Source organism: Trachypithecus francoisi, unplaced genomic scaffold, assembly GCF_009764315.1.
Source record: "Trachypithecus francoisi isolate TF-2019V2 unplaced genomic scaffold, Tfra_2.0 Lachesis_group0, whole genome shotgun sequence".
NCBI lineage: Eukaryota > Metazoa > Chordata > Mammalia > Primates > Cercopithecidae > Trachypithecus > Trachypithecus francoisi.
In genome coordinates, this window is record NW_022681453.1 from 23,300,516 (window position 1) to 23,314,328 (window position 13,813).

The 13,813-nt window shown below is 39.0% G+C and overlaps 1 long non-coding RNA gene across 1 annotated transcript; it reads left to right on the forward strand.

The window, feature by feature from the left end:
• Window positions 1–204: 204 nt before the first annotated feature.
• On the forward strand, window positions 205–11,005 carry LOC117076393. The gene is made up of 3 exons (XR_004434353.1): window positions 205–448; window positions 8,530–8,639; window positions 10,887–11,005. It is a non-coding gene; the product is annotated as an uncharacterized LOC117076393 (long non-coding RNA).
• The last annotated feature ends 2,808 nt before the right edge of the window (window positions 11,006–13,813 follow it).

The window sequence follows — 13,813 nt, forward strand, 5'->3', positions numbered from 1 at the left end:
TCTGCTGGGACCTAGGGCCGGTAGAGCTGTAACTGCACAGAGAAGACTGCCTGCTTCTTACAGGCTGGTTTTCAATGTCTGGGAGAGTTTAGTTCTGCTCTGCATCTTCTGCCTCAGCTGGAATCCTACGCGTATCCTATCCCATTCCTACCAAACCAGTTTAGAACACCAAACATACCCCCACAGTTTGACCCTTTTTGACAATCTTAGAAACTCAAGCATAGAGTTCAGAGAAATGTGAGCACCTGTGTGAAGGGAAGATGGGTACAAAGGAATGAGTGGGGGTTCCTCTTCACCATCCCTAAAACTGTGGCAGTATTTAGCAGCATCACTGATAAGGCCGGTCTCAGAACTGTGCAAACATCTGCCCTGCCTGGCCCCTCAATGAAAAAGCTTCTACCTCTTAACAGATATTTCCACAAACTCACTGTCCACCTCCCTGTTACAGGTTAGTAAACTGATCAAGCCTTTTATTTGAAAACACGAGGTGACAACTCCTTAGTTAAATAATAAAGAAAATTCAAGATACCAAACACACACCGAGGAATGAAATAGCTACATCAGAATAACAGATTCAGAGGCAGCATTAGATTCTTTCTGGGCATGTACGCAGTTTCAATTGAGTGTTCATTTTCCCTGCAACTCAATTTTGCATCCTGAGTTAAATGTCTAAAGGTAGAAGACAGACAAAGAGATGACTTCCCGAGGTTCCTTCCAGCTTCTAGATCTTGGTGCCTAGAGTTTAAATTATTTTGTTCTTAAAGTGGAACAGCTTATTTCTAAAACATTAAATGTGTGATACAGCAGAAGAGTTAATAGTCCTTGAATTTATTACCTCCTTCCCCCTTTCAAGAAATATCTGACATTCTCTTTCAGAGCAGGGGTAATAATCTCATTCCTCTCAGGATCCACAGTGCTAGGCTTAAAGTAGGGGTCTAGCATATTCTGATCTGACTTGAAATCACACATTTGGATCACTTAATAGTTAAGTTCCTTACAAACCTTAAGCATCCAAAGAGGGCTGAGGATACATCTTTGAAATAGATGACTTTTAAACGATGTAGATCTATGCATCCTGATGCAGATAGATCTCTAAGAGATCTTGAGGAAAAGAAAGTATGGAACAATACTTTCATCATATGATTTGGATTATGTTGTTTAAAAGAGAAGCAACGCCAAACTATTTGTTCCTTAGGTCTGTATCTCTGGATGCAGATGTATTAGAAAAGCAGCAACAACAGGAATGCTATCCAACGCACTGACGGCAGCCTCTAGGAGAGGATGGACTTGGAACTTCATCTGGCCTTTGTGTTTTTAACAACCAAAATTTATTAATTCAGGACTTGTGTTCCTAAAAGTAAGCAAAACGAAAAAAGGAGGTCTAACAAATTTCTTATCACTAAGAGAATTCAGAAAAAATAAGTAGATAGGTCAATGTTACATAGTTTATGAAAGCAAGGTAGAAATGCATAAAATCAGAGTGCCGTGGAAAGGATAATGTTGGGGCATTTTTCAAATGCATCTTGTTCTAATGTATTCTGAAAGGTGGTATAAATTAGCAGAAGTCACCCTAATGCACAGCAAATGCAAAAGTAGTGGCATTTGAAGGAGTCACTTATTTTAAAAACAAATCTTAAAGGAACACGTTTAAACAGAAGTTAACATAGATGTGCATTTACATTGAAAAATAATTTTTATTTTTGAAATACATTTCCTTTTTGGAATTTAATAAGCAGGTGAAAGAGATTTAGACTATAAAAGGAAAATTCAACTTAAGTGTTAAAAAATTTGATGTTAATGGTTTTTGTGGGGATTTGAAAATTATCAAAAGATTTTGATGAAAATCTCTCCACATGAATACTTAACAAAACATCTACAAAGAGAAATTTTGTCTTGGTTGAAACTGGAATTTTTCCACCCACTCTATCAACATCTTTTTTCTTTATGATTTTGTTTAATTAGTATAATATTATTTTATTGTGAAACATTTCATGGCCACTGCAGAAAATCAGAAAGTACAAAAAGCAAAGAGGAAAAAATGAAAGTATTCATAATTTAACCAGAAATAATTATCTTGGATTATGTTTTTGCTAACCCTCTTATGCATGTATGTATTCACATTAAAAATGATATTTTCAAAAACAATTTTAACTTAATGTATTGGAACATTTTTCGTGCTATTGATTATTAAATATTTTAAAACTTGGAGACAAGAAGGCATCCTGTTTATCAAAGTTCTCTAGTTGAAAATTCACTCAATAAAAATCATTTGTAATCTCAAATCACTCACTTCATTTGATCCTCCCAAAATCTGGTGAGGGAGGAGGTGCAGGCACAGTTGCAGGGAATAGAGCCAGAACTGTTAACATTCTTGGTGAGACAGCAAAGTCAGAGAGTGTCCATGAAGTGTCACTTGGACACAAAGTGTCCAGGTTCATAATCAGCTGGTGAGTAAAGGAGACAGGACCTGACCCCAGACCTCCTAATAATAAATCCCAAATCCCCCCTTCTGGACTATCACACTCCCATGGCTTTCTCCCTGGTACCATTCAGGATTCTGTCCAAATGGAATCTCCTCAAAACCCCTTTCCTTTCTCACCTTGTTCCTTGCTGTGTCTGTGAGGACCATGACACCAACTTGGTTTCCACCTGTAGCCCAGCGCCAAGCACAGCATCCGGTATATAGTAAATGCTCAACGAAGGTTTGCTGATTGAAGACCACACCATGGCGCCACTGGCTCTCAACATGACCACAGTTTGGAGAGCTGTCAAAAGAGATGACGAACACAGGCTCTGACAAGCTGGCATATCTGTTTAGGTTAATCTGAGTAAACAGACTGAATCAATGTACTGGTTGGATTAAATTAAGTTCCTTATTTTCATCTCTGGGGAAAATCAATAAAACAAAAGAAGATTATGAGAAGCAGATAAAACAACCATTATTGAACGAAAACCCCAAAATAATAGCAGTTGATTTTTTTTAAAGTCTGTTTTAGTGAAGAAGCAAAAAATTGATCAGTAGTTTTATGCTATCTAAATAACCAAATGACAGGATAACTAGACTCTTGTCACTTCCTAATCAGCTATTTCTATGTGTATGATAGAAAATATTGGAGTACATCTTTGCAGTTTGTTTATTATTAATTACTGTCCTTATAAGAATGAACCAATAGGAAGGCCCCCTAGTGGTGAGTTACCGATTACCTCGCTTTTTGGTTGGCACGTTGAAAATTTTTAACTAAAAACAGTCCTATACACGGCTGCATTTCTGTTTAAGCAATATTTGTTAAAAGCACCCTTTTTTTAAGAAACCAGTTTTTCTCACAAATGTCTAAAAAGTTCTACATTTGAAACATTTAGTCTAAGAATTCTTCGTCTTTCTCATGTTTACAAGCATAAGTAGTTCCTAGATAAAGCTAAAGGAGGGCAAAACTGTATTTCTCTGTCTATCTTCTTGACTACTTGGTCTATTTTAAACTTTTTCTTTTTTCTAACTATTTTCCCCAGTAATATTCACCCAAAGAAATGTGTAGGCACAGTATATTACTACATATTTCATGCTGAAATGTCTTTATTAATAACTTTTCTCCAACTTAAGTTAGTCTCACTAGAATAGTAGTATAGCTTTAAGTTGATACATTTGAAAATAATTTAATTGAATATATGTTTATTTAAAACAATAACTGGCTTCATTTTCAAAAATATATGTACAATTTGAATACTGTTGGAGCAAATGTGATGTCACCAGGAATTATAATACTGAAAGAAGTTAGTTCTCAAATCTTAAAAACAAAGCAACAAAAACTCAACTTATAGTTTTTAAAAATATATGATATTTTTATTTTGAAAAATAATGTCAAACTATATACATTTTAAATATATTTAATTAATATTTATTCTAAAATCCATTTTCTTGAAAATGAAATGTAATATCTGAAGCCTTTGCTGTAATGATAATTATTGTTTTCTGCATTGAGTGGAAACATTTTAATGATCCTTTTGAAGGATGCAGTAAAAACAAAACACGCAACCTTCAACTGATTCCACCTTTGTATAAAGTAACTCTTCTTTCGAGATTCACATTTCATCTGCAGACTGATATGATGCCATGGCATTTCAGGAAATGTAAACACAAACAAAAGATAGTAATGAAAAATGAGCGACTGCTGGGTTTTATTTTGTTATTCTAGTACTCTTCCTCCAGTTTACGCAGCTTATTTTCACTAAGCTTTGTTATCTCGTTCTGCGTATTGTATTCCCTTCAATAAATGAGTGGTTTTGATCATTTTTCAAAAATGAAAACGTACATAGGCCATGTATACTCATATTTTTCTGAACCTGGACAGAACTATGCCAAAGAAAAGAGAACACATCTTTCTCTTTCTAAAACATAGCTGTGTTTCATTGCTAAATTTTTATACATCATAATTTCTAGAGACCTCTTCTTAAATTGTCATTAGCAGAAGGTCATTCTGGCCATTTGAATTATTGTGAGATTTTTCATGTACGCAAAAAATAGAAAAAGGCTTCCCATTCAGGTATTTCAGTCGCTTTCCTAGTTTTAGTTGATACGATATACTTAACATTGGAGCCATTTAGAGATCACTTGTGACTCAATTAAGGCAAGAATGAAAAACATTTCTTTAAAAGTTCCTTGAACTCAATTAAATGGTATTCCTATCTCCTCCTTCTCCCCTTGCCCTTTTGTGGGAGATGGCATGTTACTATGAAATATTACTGCCTTGCTTTGGCAACTTTATTTTGGGCTTTAGTTGTGGAGGAAGTGGAAAATTTTAAACATTCTAACCAAATGGATTAAAGAGACCACCTCTGTGCTTCCTTTGCCTGGGGTAAAAGGTCAACTCTCACTCACTTCCAATCTCCTACCTTCCCCCAGCCAGTCGGCAGTCCCCATGCCATGTTGCATGTATGGACAACAGGCCTTGAGGTCTTTTCTGTTAGAACATATAATCGCCCAGAGTTAGAAGTGGAAAATGGAAGCCTCTGATCATATGCTCATAAAAGGCAATTTCAGTGTCAGACCAGTGGACTGAATAAATATAGAAAGGATTTATTATGAAGTTCTGTAGTGATGTTGGCACCAACAGCAAACTGCTGGGCAACATTCTATAGCCAAAATCCAGGAACAAGCACAAACATTGAACCACTGTGTTCTCAGTGACAATAAGGAGAGTGGCTTTATGATTGGCTGGCATGGCCACAAAAGACACATGCTGGCATGTTTCAGGACATAAATGATAGACCTGCTGCTGGGAGTTTATAATTATTTAATCAAACCCAGACTGCAGGACCTGGAGACACATTGTTGTCCTCCCAAGAGTGGAAAAAGGACAGAACTCAAACATTGACAGGCTCCAGGGGGACCTGGAGGGGTCTGGGAGTGTGGAGGTGTGTGCTTTCCCTGGCCAGCCAGAGACCAGCCCAGGCCCAATAAAGGGTCACTTCCCTTGGGCTACATCTCCCTTGCAGCCAGGGCTGGTAGGAGCTGAGTTACCCATCATCCTCTTGATGTGCTGATGGAAGTGGAATTAATTATATCTCCTTTCATGGAAGGAAACTTATGTCCTGCTCTGAACAGGAAACCACTCATTTGATCCAACTCTTTCTCCAGCATACACACACACATACACACACACACACTTACAAAGGACTCCTGCCAGCTGCTTGCATTGTGTGTACATAGTTTTAAATCCTTGAAGACTAAAAAGCTCCACTCCATTCAACCCTCATCCCTGCATTTGGAGAGTAACATGATGGACATGCTGTGGTCATGAAACATCCCGTGGCACTGGATGTTTAGAGACCGGGGTCTGGGATGCAACTGGACTTTGTGCTCTGAATCAGCCTACAATTCCATCCCAGCCTTATGGAAAAAGAAAGTTGGGGATGGGGATGGGATTGAGACTTTCACAAGCAATGATTGTGCATTTTGGTGGAAAGAGAACAAATTACTAAATTAGATTAGCATTATATTTCATTCCTAGCCCCTAAGAGATTTGGAAATTTAAATAAGGTACTCTATTGAATTCGGTTGTTACATGTAAAGTTTAAGTTTCTATTTTAATGCCCCAAGAAACAATGCATGAACTGATGATGTCATGAGGGCATGGATTTTTTTAAGGGATATTAAGTTAAAGCAAACTGGCATTAGAGAAAATGAATTCAACGTAATCTTGATGTAACTAATCAAAGTACCAATTCTTTTATTTCTCTTTCTGTGCAGAAATGCTTTAAAGAGTGGATGCTACCAGCCAAGCAAACAGGAATTCCTCCCTATTTCTTCCTCTTTGCAATCCTATGTGTAATCTTCACACTTGGGATACCATAAAACATTTATAGTTACCCAAATCGATATTTTTCTTCTCTAAATATGATTTTTTTCTTTAAGTAACTATGAACATTATACAAGTGGCACATGGATACATTTTCATTGTAAATAAAATGGTGAAAGAAGTGAGAGCCCCCTCATTGCCCCCACTTTGTGGTTCTACTCCCTAACCCCAGAGGTAGCCATCATAATAGATTGGGTGTGTAGATTTCTTTCCCCCATATGTTCGTTCTTTGAAAGGAACAAATTTCAAAAACAAAGTATGGAAAATATTTAACCTTCTGCCACGATTATTAGGTTTTGATGTTTAAGAGGGAAAAATGCCCAAACACATAAAAGTGGAAAATCCCCAAACAATTTGGTAAGATATGCATTGTAGATTTCTTCATTCTGAGAAGTCCTCCAAAGGTTTGACAGACATACTTTTGAACACATGTAAAGACATCTCCACTTTTAGAAAATAAACTAAAAATGAGGTCAATTTTTAAAAAAATACAAAATCTTTTATCAGTTTCCAAAGGAGGGAAAAAGAATCAGAAGGAAAAAAATTAAACCATATTTCAACTACTCATGTCTTATGTTCAACCAGTTTTGTCTTTTTTTTTTTTTTTTTCTGCAGTGCATTGGCATAATTCTCAAACAGCTTCAGGAGTTTGGGGATTTTAAACACAGTCTCTTGCCATGATATAAATGCACATTTAAAAAATTGTTGTTTGTTTTTAGCTGGCAATTTAACAGAATAATAATCTTCTTTTATTCCTTCTTTACATACCTTCAGTAATGCTAAAATAGTGTATATAGCATCTATAATTAAACAAAGATGTGGACTTATTTTATAGGTTGCAAACGTTCTAATTTTGTTTTATAAATGAATTAAGAGGAATTTAAGATAGCAAAAGAGGTTGAGATGATGGTAATGAACAGTATGCTTAAGTATAAAATGATCAAGCAAACACAGTAATGAAATTATCCAGAGCATCTTGAATCTTCCCTTTCATGTCCTATGAAGATCCATGGGAATTTCCGTGCTCATGTTGCAAGCACCTCCCCTGACTAATAACTTATTGTTTACAGTTGCTAGCCTGTGCTGAATTTCTGTAAGGGCATTAATTATCAAGAATTCCATTTTCTGTTGCCTGTCTGAGTAAGCTTAGAAACAGGACGACATTTTAAATACACCTTTAGGCTATACTCTGTCTTCGCATGATGCTAAATTCAGAGAACAAAGGACAAACAAAACTAAAAAAACCACCAAGCCATTTCCTTGGCACCACATAGTCAACTAACCCAGCCAAAGTATGGAAGGCTCACGTTTTATTTGTTGTGTGTGTGTGTGTTTTAAATGAGATCCAGAGAGAGAGAGAGAGAGAAAAGAGAGAGAACTCTGTAGCAAGAAGACACATGGTAATTCTACTTAGAGGGTGCTGTGGGTGAAATGAAATACCCAGTCCTCGCCCATGAAGAATACACAGCCTGGTACAGAAGACTAGATAAATTGCATAAGATGAAAACATAATTCTGACCACAGTCAATAGAATGAGATTCATACAGTAAAGTTCTAAAGAAACTTCATGGAAAGAACTATTTCTATGTTGTGTGTGTGTGTGTGTTGTGCTGTCTGTCCATCTTTAACAGGAAAATGGAATTGAGTGATAGTTCAGTGATTTTCAACTCAGCCATTTTTCTTATTTTAAAGAAAGGTTTCTCTAAATATTAACAGCTTCATTAAACACATTCCCTCAATAAGCATTTCTTCAACAATTGTAATGCTCCAGCAATATATTGGTGAGAGAAGTAACAATAATCAATAGGACAGGCACAGTTTGAAGAACATTTGATAGAAAAGAAATATGAGGCCCAGTATAACATGTTCTGACAATAATAATTTTAATCTGGAAAACTTCCTATGCATTATCAGTGTTGCAGGGGAGTTTGAAAATAAGAGGGCAGTACAGAGATGGAGAGGGCTCACTCATCAAGTTTGGGAGGCAGAAGGTAACAGAGGGGGACACTCGAACATGGCAGTAAGTGCAGGAACTCTTACAGGTGGACAGGAGTTATCAAGGGAAGGGACAAGGGGAGGAGCTAAGCTGGGGCACATGTAGAGGAAGTCCAATACTCACATCAATGGGAAATAATGTTTGACCAGTTGTGACCAGTGTTATTGTTTGCTTGCACAGCATAAGTCGTACTTCTTTGTCCTTTTCTGGAAACTGTGAATGTGAATGTCATTTGCAGCATGCATTTGTATAGTGGATGAAAGTTCTCCATGGACCAGGCTTTCTCCAAGGTAAATCACTGCTATAACTCCAGGATAGACAACCACATCTGGCTCTGAATGGGTGTCAGTAAATATAAATGTGGAAGTTTATCCACCGAGTACAGTCAAAATGGGATTTTCTTTAGTTTGAATTCATTGTAGCTGAGTTTACTGAAGTAAAGGGGAAGAATTCTCTACAATTTTCTATTCTGGTACCACAGGAAGTAATTAAAACCCCTACTTGAGGGGAATGTCTGTTTTTGGCCTTGATCTTGTCATGTTGCCTAAAAAGAGTTTGGCATCAGGATGAATTTCAGAGGCCACAGGCCAATGAGTGTATCCAGTCCTGTTGGTGGCCCTGCCTTAGGTGGGTGAACACACCTGTGGAGGTGTCAGTGGGTTCTTTAATATCACCAGGCTTTTCCTCAAATGGAGAGAGACTTGTTGAAAAAGATAAGAAACGTTTTTGTAAAATTCACCTAAATGTGGCTCCTTTCTTTATTAGAAATATAGTAGTTTCATTTCAAAGGAGAAAACTCTGTTGCCTATTCTTCAATGTTGAACAACTGAGGTGGCATTTATGGGTTCTAGATCAATATTATAAAGTTAAACATGAACCCTGATCGTCTTCTTTTAGCTTTAACCAACCAGTGTAGCTAATTGGCTGAACTAGACTTTGCACTGAGTTTCCTTTGAGTTAAAGGAGAGCCGGGTGAATCTTCCCAAGAGAAGAACATCTCAGATTTCTGCCCAAACTCTGACCTACCTCATTGCTGGAGGCTTTTAAAAGAATAGAAAATTTCAACTTTTACAGCATGAATTTCCTTTAGGGCTTCCAGTAAGACTTCTGTGCAATACCAGCTATAAAGGAGAAGAGGAAGGAAATTGGAAAATAAGGGCTAAGAAACTAGATAGGGGATGGCAAGTAAATATCAACTCTGATTGATTAATGGTTGCTGCTAGGAGCACTGGGTGGGAAGGATCAGAAAGTTGCATCTGGGGTCATTGGAAAGAGCCCCATGATTGATGATCACTGTCTGACTTAGCTACAGAGCGGGATATAGGCCCGGATACAATGACTTGCCCTCACCAATAGTTGATAACATCCCTCTGACTCACACGTCCTATGAGTCTACATAGACAGAATTTTCATCTAGAAATAATAGATACTTTTTCAAAGATATAAGGATATCAAAGATGGCAGATTATAGAAAATTAGTGACCAAGCCCTTTCTTTAAGACTGCTGAGTCTACTGGGGAGGCCAATAAGGCACATAACTAAATAGACTAGAAGACCAAATACAGGGGTCCAAAAGTGACTAATTCTAAGTAGGTTTGGATGTGGTTTGTCCCTGCCAAAACTCATGTTGAAATTTAATGGCCAATGTAGTGCTGTTGGGAGGTGGTACCTTTAAGAGGTGATTAGGTTTTTTTTGTTTTGGTTTGGTTTTTGTTTTTTGTTTTATTTGTTTTTTTGAGACAGAGTCTCTGTCTCCAGGTTGGAGTGCAGTGGTGTGATCTCGGCTCACTGCAGCCTCTGCCTCCCGGGTTCAAGCGATTCTCTGGCCTCAGCCTCCCAAATAGCTGGGACTGCAGGTGCATGCCACCACACCTGGCTAATTTTTGTATTTTTAGTAGAGACAGGGTTTCACCATGTTGGCCAGGATGTTCTCAATCTCTTGACCTCATGATCCGCCCACCTCCACCTCCCAAAGTACTGGAATTACAGGCATGAACCACCAAGCCCAGCCAGTGATTAGGTTTTTAAGATGGATTTCTTGAGAGGCTGGGTTAGTTTTCCTGGGAATTGATTTGTTCTCATGAAAGACAGAGCTTCTCCTTTCTTCTGCTTTCTGCCATGAGTTGAAGCAGCTTGAGGCCCTTACCAGATGGGCTGCCAGATCTTGGACTTCCCAACCTCCAGAACCATGAATGAAATAAGCCTCTTTTCTTTAGAGATTACACAGTCTTACATATTCTGTTATAGTAACAAAAATGGACTAAGGTGGCATAGGGAAAATGTTCTGGAAAGGAGGGAATCAGAACTTGGCTTTAAAGGTTGAATAGTGGTCCAAAAGGCATAAGGGAAGGAACAGCAGGAACCCAGATGAGCAAAGGCCCTGAGATGGAGAAGGTCATGGTACATTTGGAGTCCTGAATTTGCTGAAGCAGCAGAAGAAAAGAGTGAAGTCTTGGAGGGATGACGGAGGTGGAAGAGGGAGCTGCAAACATAGCCAGAACCTTAAGAACTACAAGAATTTGAATTTTACTCTCTAGGCAATGGGGACCTATGGAAATCTTTGAAGCAGAGGAGTGTCCTACTCAGAACTGTTCTATTAAATGATTATTGTGCAGCGGGGTGGAAGCTGGATTAGCAGGAGAAACCCTGGAGACAAGGAAATTCAATTTAAAGTCTACTGCAAGAGGTAAGGAGGGCTTGACCAAGATCAGGGTCAGAGGCTCTAGAAAGAGGAGGTTGGGCACATGCCCCTGTGGGACGAGAAGCTAGGGCAGCAGTGGCAGCCACTAGCCACCTCTTGTGTTCCTGGCCAGCAGGGTCTCTCTCTCAGTCCCAGACCTACACTGTGCTTCAGTAGGGGGCAGGAGGGCAAGGGATCTTGCTCTGGGGGAACAGGTCAGCAGGCTTCTGTTCTGAGAAAAATATGCTGACCTTTATATTTTTCCTAGCACCTTGACACCAACATGACCCTGACCGACATTTTCCTTTTTAGTCATGGCTGTACTTTTCCATTTAAATAAGATGCAAGCCCAGCTCCATGGGGATTCCAGGGAGTCTGGAAAGGTGAAGTCATCTCCCGCCTTAGGATACAGCAGGCACATTATTGCTCTGTTTTCAATCCTAGAATCTGGAAGTTGGGGAGGATCTTAAACATCCCATCTGACTTCCCTTGGGCAAGAAAGAAAAGTATGCAAACAGACCATCAACAGTGCCGATGGGCCTCTGATGGTGAGGAAGACACAGAGGTTTGATGTGGGGAGCAGGGGAATAAAACTTCATGCCCTGTCCGTACTGTGGCTATCCTTAAACCACAGCTACAACAAAGAAGCCCATGTTTATTAGGCTGTATTTGGGGAGGGAAGCAAATTGGCACTGCATTGTCTCAAACCAATAAAATATTAAAGTGCTATAGAAATAATACCTTGCCACGAAAGTGATCCCCTTTCATGTTAATACTTGCATATCAAATTAGGCTAATGCTATATTAGGCTGTTACAATACTGTGCTGATCTGGAGAGTGAGTGAACTTAGATATGCATATTAGTATTTAGCTAAATTAATACAACCCACAGCCAAATGCTCCACCAACTATGAGCCTGATGTTCCTAACATGGTTGTAATTTACTGCAAATGTCTCCTCCAAGTCAGTGTCCTTACGAATTTTTATTGTCATAGTCCCTCAGTGTCAGGTCTTCCTGCTGTTGACTTAAATCATGGACATTTTAATCTATATTCAGATTCAAAATTAAACACATTTTGTAGCATGCTCAGATGGTTCTGATGTTGTACAAGGGAATGTCTTTATTCCTTTGAGACATCTGGAGCTGGCCAACAGTCCATGTGGCCAATCCCTTTCTTGCCCTGTCCAGATGTTCCACCTTAAAGAGTGTTGCTATGTCTGAAGCACACCAGCCTGATTCAGGAGCTTAGTATGTAGAGAGAGTCAAAAGGTCTCTTTTCATAGATCCATTGTTCACTGCCCCTTTCCCAAAGAACAGGGAAAGGCTATGAGGAGGATAGAGTGACTGAGCCTGTCTCTCTGTCTCACTCACAGATGTGGATATCTGTCTAGGCTTTCTTTTCTAAGCCCTCTGCAATCCATTCTGGGGTGGGGGTATTTGTAGTACAAGGACATTATTCTGAAATCTGTCAGTCTTCATGTTAAGTGGATTCTTATATGTTCACACCTTGCTTATTTTAAAGTAAATTTATGTGTGGTCACAAGAGTGTTCTGAGACAGTGAGATTACTCCCGGAGCCATTCACTCTCTCAGAATGAATGGAAAGTGGGGCAGTTTGGCTTGGCAGTTCCTGAGATGGGAGAGTTCCTCGGGGGCATTAGCCAGCTGTCCTGGTAGATGAAGGGTCTGGGACTGGTTAGACCTATCCTAGCAGCTGCAATCCTACACAGGATTCACCTAGAACAGCTGTACCCGAACTATGGACTGTGGACCAGCAGCACCAGCATCAACCAGGACTAGGATAGAAATGCCATCTCTGGTTTCATCCCAGATCCCCTGAATCAGAGTCTTCAAGCATCAGACCCAGGAATCTGTATTTTTAACAAGCTCTCCAGGTGGTTTTATGAATGCTAAAGTGTGAGAAGCATCAATCTAGAATGTGGAGTTTGTCATACCCTCAAACTATGGTTCAAACCAAACTTGCCCATCGCCCTGATATAGTCATTGCCATGACAGCCTCTTTCACTTCCAACCTGTATGTTTTAGAAACTTAACCATGAATGAAGCCCAAGTTCACATCCTTTCTCAGCTCCTCACAGCCTTTCACAAGCTGCCGGGATACTTCAGAATTACTAGTTTAAAATATAGGGCTGGGAATATGGTATGGAATTAAACGTAAATACATTCCATAGTCAAAGACTCATGACACCCACAAATGTGCTGAAAAAGATTTATTTTCAACCAACAATATTTTACATTTTGATAAGCTGTTTGAAAAATGTTTCTAAAGCTTATTATAACAGATCATGTCATTTTCTCTGCTCACTCAATGGAGTAAAGGGTAGAGCTGACATTGCTCCCATTTGATATAAAAGGAATCTGAGGCTCAGTAGAACATGTTCTGAGAATAATAATTTTAATCTGGAAACTTCCTATGCATTTTCAGACTTCAGACTGGGTATGGCGGGTGGATCACCTGAGGTCAGGAAGAATTCAAGACCAGCCTGGCCAACATGATGAAACCCTGTCTCTACTAAAAAAAAATAAAAATAAAAATACAAAAATTAGCCGGGCGTGGTGGCACATGCCTGTAATCCCAGCTACTTGGAAGGCTGAGGCAGGAGAATCACTTGAACCCGGGAGGCGGAGGCTGCAGTGAGCTGAGATCGCACCACTGCAATCCAGCCTGGGCAACAAGAGCAAAACTCCATCTTAAAAAAAAAAAAAAAATTCAAAACCTTTCTGGTGGAGTGCCTTGCTAAGGTCCACAGTCAGGAGGAAGGT